This window comes from Lepisma saccharinum, chromosome 2 (genome assembly GCF_977018435.1).
Source record: "Lepisma saccharinum chromosome 2, izLepSacc3.1, whole genome shotgun sequence".
NCBI classification, from domain to species: Eukaryota; Metazoa; Arthropoda; class Insecta; order Zygentoma; family Lepismatidae; genus Lepisma; species Lepisma saccharinum.
Window position 1 is genome coordinate 36,311,119 of NC_139230.1, and position 17,234 is coordinate 36,328,352.

Here is a 17,234-nt window from a genome sequence, read left to right on the forward strand (position 1 = left end):
GAATGAACACTCACAAACATCCATGCCCAGGCCAGGAATCAAACTTGTGACACCTGGCATCATAGGGCAATGTGCAGAACGATTAGTACCTATTTTGTATTTTGTTCTTATTTGCCTGCTTATTTTGAGAGTTTTTAGTACCTATCAGTCCTCATCCTGTTTATAAGCCCTTGTTTAACCTCCCTTAGATTTGTAATAGTGATGGCCGTAGATAGTGTAAATAATACAGGACACTGAAAAGTCTCATATAAAAATTATGTAACATTTTGAAAGTAGTTAGTAATTAAACTTGCGAGAATTCTTTCAGTCTATCACGATGAAAACCTTTCTTAATCACAGAGACTTTATTTCTAAAAAAAAATGTAACAGGCAAATTATTGTGTGGATTTGAGCCCCACAGGCTCATTTAAGTTAGCACCACTGGCACTGTCCCCTATTTTTGTTTCACTAAACTACAATCATTTCTTTATGCTGTGTGTACTTCTGGCTTCATGGCAATACTGGCATCGAAAGCGTAGGGATGGGATGGCATGGCCCTTAATAATTGAGAAAAATTATTTTGGAAGGTGGCAAATTGGACTCTCAGAGATGCCAATTTTTACTGTAATGACCTACTATATTATGATAATTATTGCAAATTCATTCCTGCAACAAATACAGTTACAATCATTAAAGTGTCAATTACAATTATAATCAAAATAAGCACGTACCTTGTCACAAGAGATGCTGGAAATGGTGTCCTCCTGCATCCACACATTTCTGGCATCTTTTCAGGAAATTTCCGTTAACACACAACAGTTCAGCTTTTGAAATTGCTTCAGTTTCTCTCCTGATATTCTCCTTCAGTTCTAATGTTTGGGGGTTTGTTACATAGACTTTATTTTTCAATTTCCCCCATAGATAAAAATCGCATAGGGTGAGATCAGGTAACCGTGGGAGCCACAATCCTTTGCTAATAACCCGGTCTCCAAATATTTCCTGAATGAAATCCAACTACTCCTGAGCTGTGTGTGAGGTGGCAGAGTCTTGTTGGAAAAACCCTGACTGGCATTCAATGTCAGTTAGTTGTTCGAAGTATGGTGTGAGTATGTCGACCCTGTACTTCTGTGCATTTATGGTATTTTCATAAAATATGGGCCCTATAACTCTGTATGCATTTACTGTGCACCAAACACCGATTTTCTGGTCATGCAAAGAAGTTTTGTGTATAAAATCGGGTTTATCTGAGCTCCAATACCTTTTATTCTGTGATGCAACATGACCCCTTAAATGGAACCATGCTTCGTCAGAGAAGAATATTAAACGTGGATCAATTACCCCACCATTAACATTCCCCAAAATCCAGTTACAGAAATTTACCCGACTCTGGTTATTGCATGGTAGCAGTTCCTCGACAACAGTGACCTTGTACGGTTTCAGTTTTAAAAATTTGGTAGCTCGCCATGCTGTTGTTTCGGAAATTCCTTTTTCCTGTGCAACTCGTAGGAGCGATTTTTGAGGAGTATGTCTCAGACTTCGTCCAATTCATCCTATGTAAGTACACGTCATTTTACCATTCGCTCTTATCGAGAATAGATCCTGTTTCCCTGAATTTGTTCACAAGGTTTTGCATGGTATTTCTGTGTGGAACAGGCACACCTGGGAATTCTGTTGAAAATCATCTACGAACGTCCCCACAAGCATTTGTAATCACATACGAATCGTACATAAAAAACTTTTTCTTGTAATGTGTGTGTATGTGCCAATATTAAAACTATAACAAAATGCAAATAACACTTATCAAACACATTACAAAACAATAGAAAATCGCAAGAACACTTGTAACACGTAACCACTTTAAAAATATGACTGAACTGAGATCGCGAAGTTACTGAAATGGAATGGGGTTAAGAAAGAAATCCACAAGTTATGGTCAAAGCCATGTCTTTCAGTTGGCACTCTGGCGCCACGAGCTGTTAGGAAACTTAAGTGCCCTTTTAGCATGTCTTGATACCAAAGCTATGCGAAGTTTACTAAATACATGCCAAAAAAGGTGTGGATGCACGAGGATAACATTTCCAACATCCCCTGTGACAGTTCACGTGCTCATTTTGAATGTAATTGAAACATAATTCTGAGAACTTGAAGTCATATCAAAGCTAGCGGTTTCCATAACGGAGATATTGCACGCGATTTGACGGGAGTTGGCATCCGAGCGGCCACCAAGCGTGCTGCCGTCAGGCGCACAAAGGGGAAAGGAGGACCCTGTATATGGACATTTAAAGAATTGTTTAACATGCATGCAGAAATCATTCCAAACCAGTCTTAGTTAATGGAATTATAAGGTTTGTAGAATTTTTGCAAACAATATAAAAAGACAATACAAAATCTTTATTCATGAGAAGCCTTGGAAATCATGGGAGGCCTATAGTAGAAATAATTAAATGAAGGAAATCATGCCAAGATTTCATTTATACCTGTTCAAGTAGGAATGGAAAGATAGAGAAAAAAGAATTTCAACAAAGTATGTAAAATAAAACCAAGCACTTCAATCATGTTATTTCTGTGTATTTCTAACCAACAATGATCAATTGTTTCTTCAACTAAGTGTAAATTTCAATTTATCTTTTCTTGTTCATGTGTTCTATTAGCTTTGCCTTCTTTTCATTCACATGTTTCTGATGACTCTTCATTTTAAAGAAATCATAGAGAAGTCAGTAAAAAATTAGGATATTGTATTGCAACCATGGGAAAAAATATACTACATATATATATATATATATATATATATATATATATATATATATATAGAGAGAGAGAGAGAGAGAGAGAGAGAGAGAGAGAGAGAGAGAGAGAGAGAGACACACACACACACACACACACACCCCCACGCACACACACACACACACACACACTTACAACATCGATTAACATGTGTTACATAGAACATGTGAATGCTGAGTACAAACGTTTTGCTTACATTTCAAGACACACTTTTTGTTTTCTGATCGATTTTTGATGGACAAATGTGACACCTCCTTCTGCATTGCTTCTGTACACCTTGCTCTTCATTTGAACATCCGTTGGCTTGCTCGTCCATTACTAGTTTGCCATCCTTCCCAGGTACTGCAATAACCTTCTACGTCTACCTGATTTTGCTCCCAATTCTTCCAGATGTACTTTTTGGTACAAAACAAATACATTTAGTGCACTGATGTTGATCATGTCATGAAATATAACCATTGGCCATCTCCGAATTTTTAGTTTCACACTGTAGTTTCGTACCATTTGGTCCAATTTGTCAACACCAAATTTTGTGTTACTATAAGTAATTATAACATCAGGCTTTAGCTGTCCTGTGGAAGCATCGATTTTTGGCTGTTCATGCAACGTAGAAAGTAGAATCACCACCTTGTTCTTCTTGGAGCAATATGATGTTATCATGAGATCATCTTGAAATCCAAACAAAGTGGAGCAACACACTTGCTGTTTTGTGGCAGTAATCTCTGGTGGCAGCTATCCTTTGTTCTTTCACATCGTGCCGACCAGAGTAAGTGATGTTTCCACTGCCTTCAATTTTCTTTACTAAGTCCTTCACTACTGTCTCTCTTTGATTGTTCTCCCTATTATCTCCAGCTTCCTTTTCCTTGTAGATTTGAGCCTTCCAAACATAAGCTGTTTGAAAATCACAAATCAGCCACAGCTTGATTCCTTATTTACCAGGTTTCGACGGCATGTACTATCTAAAAGGGCATCGCCCTCTAAAAGTGACCAGCTATTCGTATACAGTCATGCTGCAACCAGGAATGTACGCTTCTCGAAGGTAAACAGTCCAAGTCTCGAACACATCTCTTATAGGTTCGAGCTTATCTGGAGACCTATGCTTTCTTCTATTCTCAGAGTTGTCAAAACACATTACTCGAGTTATTGCCTTGTACTTGAATGAAGAAATTAAGAAAAACATTTGTTTTTATTTTCCCGGGCCATTTAGTGTATGTCAACCAGTGGAAGGAACTGACAACAGAAGTTGAAAAAATATATTGTACTAGTTATGCTCATGGGCGTATTCAAGTCAAAGAATGGAGATGTGACTAAAATGTATAGTAGAGTAGAAGGTCGTCCACTATATTCTCAAATAATGATATGGATGTTTTCGGTTTTAATGGGTCTTTTAAATAGTGAGGTTTTTTAAATTGAAATATGTCAAGGACAGTTTGTAAGTGTTTTTAACCCAACCCTCTACCTAATCCTCATATTATACTTTACAACACAGCATTATGTTTTAGTGCTTAGAAAGAATTATGAACCTGATGAAGGGGGCAGTTGTACCCTGAAACGTCGTTCTTCAAGAATTGCATACTCACTTACATAAGTAGTTCTTTAAACTAATTTTATACTATTTTTAGTATTGTTTATGTCAACTGTAATTTTTCAAAATCATATATCATAGTGTTCTGATACTCACTAAATTGAAGATAGATAGTTTGGAAAGTTTCATGAATTTTTTCTCATGCTTGTCTTCTGGCTCCTATATCAAGTGTGCTGTATATTACCTCTCAGGTAACCTTGGTGGTAAAGGTTATTGGAATGTGTTGTGAATTACAAACTTGATCTGTGGCTAATATTAAGAATACTTGAAACCTTTCCTAAAAAGTTCTACAAGTCAGTAGCATTGTAATTTTTTATGGGCAATGTATAGTTACATGCACTTCTGAATTGTAATGATCCTATTTTCTTTCAATAGCATTGTTACAGTATAGAAGTTTAGTTGATTTGGCAAACAAGCTAAGTAATGGTGAAAATCAAGAGGCTATACACAATGATAGGGTGTTAGTTATAGGAACTTTATGCCCCTGACAACGTCAATTGTGAAAAACTATTATGGACTGTGGTAGTTAAGATGTTAAATTAATGGAGAGATAGTAAGAAAAATATTTTGTTTGGCAGAGCAGATTGAAATCAGTCCCAAGTGAAAGGAGGGGATCTTAAGAGCATGTGGAACATTTTCCACGAGGCTCTTCCCAAGCTCTTCCCTCCATGGCAATGTTGCCAACTTAGCTCTCTTGGAGGATCTGGCACTTTCCTGCACTTGTTTGGCTGTGAACTGGGACGCACGCCCCTGTGCCCCACTATGATGCCATCACTGGCTCTGACCCACATAGACCAACTTTGCCATAAATATACATTTTGCATGTGACGTGATATTGTTATATTGGCTGCGTTGCCCCACCCCCTTTTACCTCCTCAGCTACGATTTTATAGCAATCTATTTGATGTGAATGACATATTATTCTTATCGGAGAATCCTTTATTTTCGATTTCATGACCATCTGTGGATTATTGAGATGGGTTGTGCCACTGGATCAAGATGGTGAAAACTTAGAATAAATTGTCATCGCTTAACAATAATAGCACTGCACCCACCCCTTTGACAACTAAAATTACCTTAGGAGACACTTTATCCAGCCTTTGTAAATCTAGCTCCTTGAAAGTCAGTTTTAACTCAATTTAAGGTGAAATTTAGCTCTTTTATGCGCATCAGGTTTGGCAATACTGCCAGGATGGCCTTAGGAGGCAAGGAGAAATGTATTGTGCTTATGGGAGTATTATTTGATTTGTTCTCTTGGCAATATCGAACTTCTGATTGCATAGAAAAATATATCAATGAAAAGAGGGCAGTTTGAAAATGTGTTTGACAAGCGGAAGAGTCAAAACTTCCATTTGATTAGCCATAATTTGATGTTGTAGTTGATTCTCCATAAGGAATACATGGGATTCCGAAAATTCTTATTCATCATATTTTTCAAACATCGTGTCCAGCTTAATAATCAGCATAGATAATCACTTCCACTTGCAACTTGGGGAGAAATTCATACTCTTGCATATGCCCAGTTTTTTTAGTAGCAGTGCCCATTTCAACCATATTGAAATAAATGCACAAATCGTTCAAAACTGACACTCCTCCCCTTAAGAACAAAACTGTACCTTTTTTTCCTGAAGATTCAGGTAGGTGTAAGTGTGTGTCTGAGGTTGTTTCAGTGGTTGCAAATAGTTGTATCAAATGGCAATGTTTATGCACATTCAAAGAGACATCAAAGCATGGACATATGCCTGAAAATGCTGAATAGAAATGAATTGACTAATATAAAATATACAAAAACTCAATTTGCTGACCAAGGCAGAAATTTATTTTATTTTAAAACATAAACTAAACGTAATGTTTTAATCTTCTAGCAAGGTCTTCTTCAGACTCTGTACCAAGTACAAATGAAGCAAGGTACAAAACAGGAATATATATATATACACAAAAGTACTCCCCTCCAGACACAAGATTAGTTTATGTTTTAAAATAAAATAAATTTCTGCCTTGGTCAGCATATTGCGTTTTTCATATCATGGAAACAAGGCTTAATGGTGTTATAAAAAATATACATTGTGTAGTTCATATTGAGTATTAATTTTAATAATTTTACATTAACAGGAATGATCTCCGTGGGTAGATAACACAAGGAGGCTTCTAACTTCCACCAGAGGAGCTAAAAGGTAAGTGTTGTACTTTTATCACGTAATTTTACAGGTTAAATAAGATTACTGATTTTAAATTCAGTAAAACTTGCTTCGTAGCCCCCTCCCCCTCTATCTCACACACATACACAAAGACTTGTTACTCATCTTCTTTCTGCCTCAAATGTTATTTTATTATTTTATGCAGGAAGAAAGTATTTCATATTAGGCTGTGATTATCAAATTCAATCATTCCTCCTCCATTCCTGTTTTTTACTGCTTGTACTGTATGTTTTTCCATTCGTGCTTCCTTAGTAGGCATTTTGTGCCATAGATTGCCAGTCTCATACATTTATGTTTCTTGTAAATTGGTATGGAATTTTTTTCACATTTATTTTTATCCTCTGACAGAGGACAAACAGATAATTTACTCGATATGTATTTTATGTAAATTATGCAAAATTTACTAGTAAATTACTTTTTATAGAAAACTGTGTCTTACATCTATGTATGCCAAATTGGATCACTGTAAACAGGCTACTTAGACTACACTTGGATCAAATGCTTCACATCTAAGTGTGAGATTCGCATTCAACTTGGATTAAACAGTTCTGATTTTATCCCAGATAGCCATCCAAGTTGACATGTTTACTATTTTTCACTCATTCTCTGTGTTTGTAAGAATGTCTAAAAAATGGAATTATGATCCTGTTGTATGTGTTTGTAAGAATGTCTAAAAAATGGAATTATGATCCTGTTGTAATATTTTGGAACTTATATATGCCATCCACAAAATATTGTAGAATGCTTCCCTTAAGATATTTTTTTTTTGTGTTTTTGGTTATTTTGCATTCTTTTTCTGACACTTTTTACTAATCACAATGATGAGGATGAAAGATGATTAGATAAATTTGATGAGGTACATTCACAACATTTGGGTGTATGTCCTCCTGTTGGCGAGAATACATGGGCAGCAATGGAAGTGGGAAGGCATAAGGGATAGAAGAAGGTGATGGAGCCTGGTGGGCAATTGCCTCGTTACCCTAAAGTGTCCCCTGAAATAAGTCTTGTATTCCACAACCGAAGTGCTGAAGTGGAGGGGTTGAGAAGGATGGTATCCCCAAAGCTAGCCCCAAGGCTCAAGCAAATATTCTTTCCCCCACATGCACCTAAATTTCCATTTTGAGCAATGCTACATCCTTCTGTTGCACAGAGTACCGTACATGAGTTAAGTGTCACCATTGTTTTGGGGGATATTGTAAAAGACGTTTTTTTCTGTATTCAACTGGACAATCCTGTTGAGCCAGTTTTCTTTTTCAGTGTGCTGCGAGTGTTTTGATTATGATTTTTTTTAAAAAATCTTGTTTCATGAAAAAGTCTAAGAAATGTATGTTCAAAGGGATATCAAAAGGAAGGCCTTCCCAATGGCCAGGCACGTATCCAGGAATTCCTTTCGGGGGGGGGCTCAAAACCATTTTCTTTAAAGGGGTATAGTAAGAACCTCACAATTGTGTGTTTAAGACCAGAGGTGGCAATTGGGTTCCAAAACGGGGGGGGTGCGGAGGGCGCTGTAAGGAAAGTTTACTTTCTTTTGGTAGCCAAGGCTTAACATTAAGAGGTCATAATGTTCAGGTAAAAAAATTAAAAATGGGGAGCAACTATCCCTTAAATCGTTGCCACCGTAAGGCTATCATTTTAATCAGAACGTGAAATCGGAACATTTTTTACCACTCGACTCCTCTGTGCCGGAACCATCTCAGTATGTGGGTTTGTCCATTTCTTCTCATCAGGCATAAAATCATCTATGGCGTCTTTGAGTGTTTTTACGAAGCTGTTACACATGCACGGGATGGACAATCCACTCGACAACGCGAGATTGAAATTGTGGGCTGCGAACTGGACGCAGACAGCTCTCGAATATTTCTCTCTGATTCGAGCCTGAACACCACTAACGTGTCTTGTCCTCCCATTTTTTCAGCTCTTATAAAAGCCGAAACCCAACACATTGTTCAGATTCAGGCCTTAGCACTCACAAGTGTTCAAAAATGCCTGTCACAGCTTCCGCTGTCTTGTCATATATCGTCACGAAACAAAGGAAGTCTTCTCGAATGCAGGTGGATCACGAAACAATTAATGCACAGTGAAAACCCTTCCGTTCCCAACACATCTAATGTTTCGTCTCCCAGTATGATGGAATGCTTACTCATTTATCTCTAGTGACGTGCCCAAGGGAGGTTTGGTGAGGTAATAACCCCATTTGACCCAGTATTCTTAAAAAAAAAAAAAAAAAAAAAGGAACGTCAAAGACAGGGAAAAAATGGCAAAATCAGGACTGGCCACCAACAATAGTATGCGTAACCCCTCTCCCTTCCAAAATCCTGGGCACGCCTCTCTTGATCTCGGACACATTTTTTAAAATCAACTCACCAGAAGTTTTTATCATCGTATTGGAGATTGAAGTAAGATGCGTTCTTCCTGCAGGTTTGGATATGATCCTTAAGGGTGCTGTCGTCTGTCTGCCTTCACACCTAACCTTAACAAGGCCCTAATTTTCCATCCTTGTGACTTGGATTTTCAAGACTTGGGAAGGTTTCAGACCGAAGGGACACGCCATACATGTCGATTGGAATGTGCCAATCAACAGCAACGTTTCACACCGTACCGACACAAAAGGTCGCACAAACCTAATCTTCAGCCGACACGGTGTGAAATCTCCCTTATTAGGCCACTGTCATTGTCACCTCGAAGTAGTAGCTCTTGTTGACCACAGAAAAAATTATCCTCAACCGGTGATAATGGTCCTCAGTTTTCTTCTCTCTCTCTTATATTTTCTGTGCTTGTTCACTATACAGGCAACACCTTACAATTTGATATACACAGGACATGTACTATGTAGACATTTTAACGAAAAATCGGTTGAAGTCAAGGATGGCTAGGTGGCTCAGTTGGTAGAGCCCTGATTTGGGTCCTGGCAGAGCCTGCAATTACCGCCTTAAATGTCTACATATGCAACATCATCTTGCTTTCTCTTCTCAACAATCATAAAATTTTCGGCTGTCTCTTTATCGTAGTTAAGTGTTTGAATGTGTTTCGAACCCAGTAGGCTTAAACAAAAGTATTTTTTTATTCCATGAAATTCTCGGACTGCATATACGAAATTTAATTCTGGCAAAACTAAATCATCACTCAAAACTTTGCTTTTCAGTTGATCTATGCAGTTTATTTCTGTTTTAATAAACCACTCCAATATCCGGTATTGCTGAAATATTCACTTTAGAGAGAGAGACCTTTGATCTCTTCGGCCCTCGAACCGTGCTAGCGCTACACTGAGGCCCCGGAAGTTCCGCTGTCGTCAATGTCTTCATTTTCGAATCACTATATATTATAAAGCAACCAGAGTACGCTGACTGATCACTAATCGACTGTATGAATTGTCACACTTACCTCTGAAATCTCATTAACCGATTCTTTGTACAGATCAACCTAAAAATTGAATCCACGTATTTACATCCTCATTATATTCTAGAACGTTCCGCAGATAAAACGATTCGTTAATATCGCCAGTAGTTGACTCCTTCTCTCATTCAAGAACGTACCCTCTCACGCCTTCCAGAGATTAGAAATTACAACGAATCGCCCTACGTGTGGCGCTACCTTTGTTGTGCAGCTTCCAAATGCTGACAAGTTTCTACATAGTGCTCAAGTGCGCTGCGACAACACCGAAAGCTCAAGAAAAGTGTACGTGCAATATTATCAACAACAGTTTTATAGAACATTCTCCGTCTTGCCTCGATAATTGTATATCTCCTTAAATCATCGTCACATTATTCAAAAGGCCAAAAACCTTATTTTATCTAGTGTAAAATAAAAAAAAATCATTGGGGGGGGGGGGGGGGGCTCGAGCCACCTCAACCCCAGCTTGGATACGTGCTATTAACAATGACAGGGTTATAGAACATTCTCCATCTTGTCTCGATAATTATTTCTCCCAAATTATCATCACATTATTCAAGAAACCAAAATCCTAATTTTATCTAGTGTAAACAGAAACAATTCCTGAAGGGGGCTCGAGCCTCCTGATTCCCACCTTGGATACGTGCTATTGACAATAATAGGGTTATAGAACACTCTCCGTTTTGTCTCGATAATTATTTCTCTCAGATTTATAAATTTATTATCTTCACATTATTCAAGACGCCAAAAATCTAATTTCATCTAGTGTAAATTGAAAAATTTCCTGAGGGAGGGGGGGCTCGAGCCATTAACAATAACAGGGGTATACAACATGCTCCGTCTTGCCTCGATAATTATTTCTCTTCTTACATTATTTTCACATTATTTAAGAAGCCAAAAACCTAATTTTATCTAACGTAAACTGAAAAATTTCCTGGGGAGAGGGTCGAGCCCCCTGTGCCCCATCTTGGATACGTGCTATTATCAATAACAGGGATACGGAACATTCTCCGTCATGCCTCGATAATTATTTCTCTCCTTAAATTATTGTCACATTATTTTATTTCACACCACAAGAAATCAAAAACCTCATTTTATCTAGTGTAAACCTAAAACTTTCGGGGGGGGCTCGAGCCCCCTAAGCCCCCCCTCTGGATACGTGCCTGCCAATGGCATTGTGGTAATGCCACCACCTTGTAATGAAGGTGTCCTGGGTTTTATACATGGTGGAGCCATATTGCACAGTGGTTCGCATCCCAATTTAAACTGTAGGCCCAATCCCGATTAGCTTACATGTGCATAAACTGGACTTAAAACAACAATTCAAACAGTATTTGAAAAAGAAGTGGCTTTGTGAAAATTATGATTAATAATAATGAGGTGCACTAACACTAAAAGTACACTCAATGTCCATGTTGAAACAACTTCTTGAGAGTTAAGTCCTTTCAATCGGCTTTTCAATGAGTGACACACAGTCATTGAATTGAGTCCCATCACCACTGTATTACCTATCTCTCATGACTGGAGTCCATGACTATTTTTTTCAAGTAGATTGCAATTGACCTTTTGATTCTGGACCAATATCGACAATCTGGAGGTCCAGCCCAACTCTCAGAACCAAAATTGTAAGTTTGCTTGAATGTATTAGTCACTACTGGTATTAATAGGCGAATACTTTATTTATTTATTTGCCATCTACAGAGACAGGATATCTCCAATTACAGAGGCATTAATATAGCATAAATAATGTCTTGTAAATATGAATATAAGTGAGATTAAGGAACATGCATACATATTACATAGAAATAATAATAACATAAATACACTTACGTAATGTAGAGTAATGACGTGCTCGAATAAAATATATATAAATTATCCATAAATCCACAACCAATATTATCATTAGAGAATATAGTCTAAAATCACATTTCTCATCAGTACATATGTAGATTAGATTGATTGATTGAGTTGGTGTTTTAAGTCCACTTTATGCACAGTAAGGCTAATCAGGACTGGACCTACAGTTTAAAGTGGGATCCGAACCACTATGTGCCTCAACTGGGTATCGAACCCAGGACCCCTCGATTAGAAGGCGGCGATACTACCACTGCATCATATGTAGATTAGATTTGCCCAGAATAAATATAACCATAATATGATAGAAACAGTAATGAAATAAATTCATACGCATATTAATGAACACATATCCATAAGCTCATCCACATACATGTATTTACATTATACAACACACACACACATACATATTTATAAGGATAGGCATACATATACTTATAAGGAAGGAAATAATCAACAATTTGTGAAAGTATCTCCGTCAAGTGTTGCTTTTGTAGCATTTTTATATTCCAAAATGTTAGGATTAAAATAAATATTTGGATTAGTGGATGTTATTCTATTATACATACTACTAATTCTAATTTATGGTGATTGTTTTTGTTTTTCAGTTTTAATGATATTCGTATGTAGCAATTAATTTCTTATTCTTAAATTACATGTGCTAGCATTGAAACATATTTGGCGAAGAAAACTCCCTATTATCTAACAACCCAGTTATAATTTTATAGAGAAATATATGTTGTCCTAATTCTCTTCTATTGCTGAGTGTCGTACATGAGAATTTCTTTAATAAAATGTCATACAGAACTCTGTGTATGTGGAGATGATGTATCTCTTGTAATATCGATATCTGAAAAACGTTTTTTGCACTTGTTCTATTTGTTTCACATGAGTTTTGTAATTTGGCGACCAAGCAATAAATGCATATTCTAGTTTGCTTTTAACTGAGGCACTATAAAGAAGTTTAATAGAGGTAGTACTGCTAATATTGAGACAGTTTCTTATTAGGTGTGATGAGTGACTATACAAGAGTTTTTCCGCTGAAACTTGGCCTGGCGTTGCCAAGGGACTGAAATCCCACTTCCTCAAGGTCCAAAAGAGGACTGTAAGCAATTGCCCAAACCAGTATTTTTTTAATGTCTGTGAATATACAACCTAATTTTTTTGTAAAAATTGCATAGGAAAAATGCGAAAGACCATACACACTTGAAGTCTCTCTCTCTCTCCCTCCTCCAAGAAGGGATCCAGGCCACTGAATTGAGGTAAAAGGCAATGTTTCCAATTTCTTTTTCCAATTATTTATAAGCGATTCGCATCATCATGATTTAGTTTCAAGAAGCTGATATAAATCGATAACAAAGAATGGAGAAAACAGGGTGGAGTATAAGTGAGGTAAAATTTTATTTCATGTGCCTTGGGTCCACTCCTCTGCCATCATCAGTTCCCATGTGGGTTATAGTATTCTCGATATTTTTTTCACAAAGGGCCCCGAATATTTTACTTGTGGAGGTTCCACAGAAAACGGTGCTACTCCATTCTCTCTGATGCTCCTTAATTCTTTTCCATTTGTCCTTTTTTCTTATATTGCTCAATGTTCACCTCATTGTTGGAGTGGTTGATTAATTTTAGTAACGCTACATATTTACTCCATTAGCTTAATCGCATCTGAGAAGAACTCACGATTGGCGAGAAGTGGCAGGAATCAGTAGCGGCTTCTGCCTATTTGCACATTCGCACGTGTACACCCAAATAAATCTGTAATGCAATTAATTTTTATTATACTTTTTCACTTCAAAACATCAAACGTTCATACATCCCGTCACCGACCATATTTGCTGTGCATTACCAGTGCTTGCCTGCAGGCTTAAGTGCGTTCACTTCGCACAAGTTGCAGTGTGCTCGTTTGTCGCTGAGGCAACTCACACATCATTGCAAATCGAGGGATTTTTGTGGAAAAGGGAATTTCTATGGTATCTTCTCCCACCCTGTCCCGAGCATGGCAGGGGTCGAAAGGGGTGGAGAGGGACAACTGAAAGCGAAACGCGTGTTTTAAACAATGTCTTGCATTGCCTCTAGCATTGCTTTGTTTAGTGCAGCTTGGACAAATATACTGGCGCTGTAGTAGACCAACCCACGTGGGGGGAACGTTGATCAGTCAGCTGTTTTCATTGTGTGCCTGTTCATGCTTTGCAAATTGTTGCATTGTCAAAAGCTCATTCCTGTTTCAGTGCAAAGTGTTTGATTTCATAATGAAAGTGAAAACTGTGCATAGCGAAAGCAAAGACGTAATACTTTAACGTTCTTGAATATTTGGAGGGAAGTTAGCTGCAAAGAGTGCAGCGACTACAGTAATAATACGGATACAGAGTAAGGGAAAGACAAGATTCTGAAGTACGAACCAGAGCAGTGTAGACTGACAAGGGAGGTTATCTAAGTGTCCCCCTCCGATTTCCATGAAACTTGGCACGTGTATAGAGGGGCCAAAAGGAAGAAATACGTATTTTTTTGTTTCGGCTAAAAAACTGTTTTAGGGGGCAAAACCTCCCCTCTAATGTCAAGATGAGGACAAATTGAAGTGGGGAACTGACCCCGAAACCACGTAAATCTGGCATAGGAAGAACACGCTCATATAATTGGAACACACACATCACAGAACTGTAGGATTGTCGGTACCAAACGCAGTGCAATTGTAGAGAAATGCCGAATTCATATACACCGTTGTTCCCGGATAGGGATGGGTATAACAATAGATGCAGGGTAACGGCGCTTTATGGTTAAATCATTTTTTTAGGAGTACCATCACTGTGACGAGTATGTACATTGGCACCGTGGAAGCAACAATTGGGGCGGTTTTCAATGTGATGATGCATGGGTGCTATCTTTACTTTGTGTTGGCAGATCGGTTACCATAATGTTGTTTAGTGTTACTTTCTGATGGTAATAAATGTTTTGTAGATGCTATGTATTCATCTGTGGAACTATCCTCTTGTGTCCTTGGGTATGGATATCACCTATATGATATTTAGGCCATGGTTATGGTTCCCGTGATCGGCTATTTTGATGCTCCGTTACCCTGCTCTGGTCCGTCTATTGTTATGCATATCCCTATCCGGGAACAACGGGTTCTATGAATTCGGCATCTCTCTACAATTGCACTGCGTTTGGTACCGACAATCCTACAGTTCTATGCTGTGTGTGTTCCAATTATATGAGCGTGTTTTTCGTATGCCAGATTTACTTGGTTTCGGGGTCAGATCCCCACTTCAATTTCTCCTCATCTTGACATTAGAGGGGAGGTTTTGCCCCCTAAAACAGTTTTTTAGCTGAAACAAAAAAAACACGTATTTCATCGTTTGGGCCCCTCTATACACCTGCCAAGTTTCATGGAAATCAGAGGAGGACACTTAGATAACCTCCCTTGTGAGTGAGAACTGTTATTTTCTTTAATACCCCCTCTGTCCCATAATTATAGTCCGGTATGCCAAAATGGTGACTTTTTATTTATGTTCTTTCGGATACTTGATCTGCCAATTTGTACTGATCCTTGAGTAATAACGTTGTATGACTCATTCCCGTGTTTAATTTTCTTCTTCTGTATACACCAATGTCACAGTTTGCCTATCAGACAATTATTATGGGACAACAAACAAAATTGTACCGGACAATAATTATGGGACAGAGGGAGTATTTATTATTCTCTTGATTTCACTTGATTTTGTTAGTTTGGTCATTCAGTCGTTAGAAATAAACAACTGCTAGATAGATTACAACTCATTTTCTACGTGTGGTCTTTGGATCGGGTACCTTGTTTCCAGGAACGGCTTGAGATAAAATTTTAACCAGGGCGAGGTGGAATTTTGGTGGCACCTACTTTCCACCTTCCTCCAATATAAATCATGGCCATGTTATGTATTTACGGTTTTGATGACAAAAAAGAATAGCTTTATTTTAAAAAATACTTTAAGTGTTACTGTTAAAGGACACGTTTATTGTAGGTCTTGTATGTGTTTAGCTTAAATTGCTACATGATTCTGCAACGTACTTATTAAGTTATTCAGCAGTAGCTTCAATTAATTCTTGTCAACAATAAATCCAACTCTTTTTAAAACTAAATAGCCATGCACCCGGTTGGAGGCACATAGTGGTTAGGATCCCACTTTAAATTGTAGGTCCAGTCCCGATTAGCCTTACTGTACCTAGAGTGGACTTAAAACACCAAATCAAACCCCAAAAAACCAAACCGTAATTAGACTGGGTGATATAATATCTAATTAAGCGACAATGAGATGAGTGGCGATGAAGATATGTTATTATCTTCCAGGTTAGGATCCCACTTTAAATTGTAGGTCCAGTCCCGATTAGCCTTTCTGTGCATAAAGTGGACTTAAAAAATACCTAGGTAAACTCAAACAAACAAATAGGCACACTTATTATTTGACTCTAATCAAGGAGGATGCCCCGGGAAGTAGCCCTGGTCGCCCGGCGCTGCTTGTTTGATGTGTGCAAATGTTGTTATTCTTCTTGTTCAATATTATCAGCGGAGCGAGGAATTAAGTGATTTTGTCAATTTATCGAATGCTGAATTATCTATACCCAATAACATCACTCTTCTCGTGGTCGACGGAAAATTCGAGATATTTCAAACTTGTATAAATTAATATTTTAAAGATTTTTCATGAAATATATCTCTCCCATAACCTCATTTTCAGTTAAAGTTTTTAACTTTGGCTGTCAATATGTACGCAGAAACAGGTGGGAATAATTGGGTGGAGGTGACAACACTTGCACTTCTGGATGCGAGGCTGAAGTGCACGCCCATAGAGCCTGACAACCAGCCGCCACTGGCAGGAATACGAAGTAAAAAAGGACAAATCAACCAGAGCGTATAAGAAGCGAGGGCAATGGGAAGAAACTGAATAAAAACAGTTGAAAGAAGCACCCGTTAAAGGTGCCTTTCCTGCATTCTCCTGGAGCGACCGAGGAAAATTGCGGAAGACCTCCGTCGAGATGGTGGGGTTTGAACCGAAGATCTCACCATTGCCATCAGCTCCATGGATCGAAGGTTTGGACTCGAGTCCTGACCTGGGCTATGAGTGTTTAATTTAATCATGTTTCATTCTCATCGTCACGATTACTCGTAACTCGGAAGACATACACTAGTCCTAGCGTGCTGCCTCAGCGGCCGAACGGGCCGAGTATGTTAGGTGGTGGACTCAAAAGATCTCGCTTCCGAATGATCTGGAGCCTTGTCCTGTCGTGGATATGGGCGATTTTTGCGCATGTCCCTTCAACAATTTGATCGAATTATTTATTCTTCCTCATCGAGGAGATTAGCTTAAAGAGGCAAAAAATCGACGTAAAATTAAAAAATAAATTCAAATGCGTTGAGTGGTTGACTCACAAATCCCGCCACCGAAGAAAGTGGCTAGTATCGTGGCCAAATA

General features: G+C 38.2%; 1 protein-coding gene across 2 annotated transcripts in view; it reads left to right on the forward strand.

The window, feature by feature from the left end:
• The window catches only part of LOC145983997 (recombining binding protein suppressor of hairless-like), a 275,400-nt gene that overhangs the window by 52,367 nt on the left and 205,799 nt on the right, over positions 1 to 17,234 (forward strand). For both annotated transcript variants that reach the window (XM_083117273.1, XM_083117274.1), the window contains exon 4: positions 6,461 to 6,522. The gene's annotated coding sequence lies outside the window, so the exon portion shown is untranslated. The remainder of the gene's footprint in view (positions 1 to 6,460; positions 6,523 to 17,234) is intronic.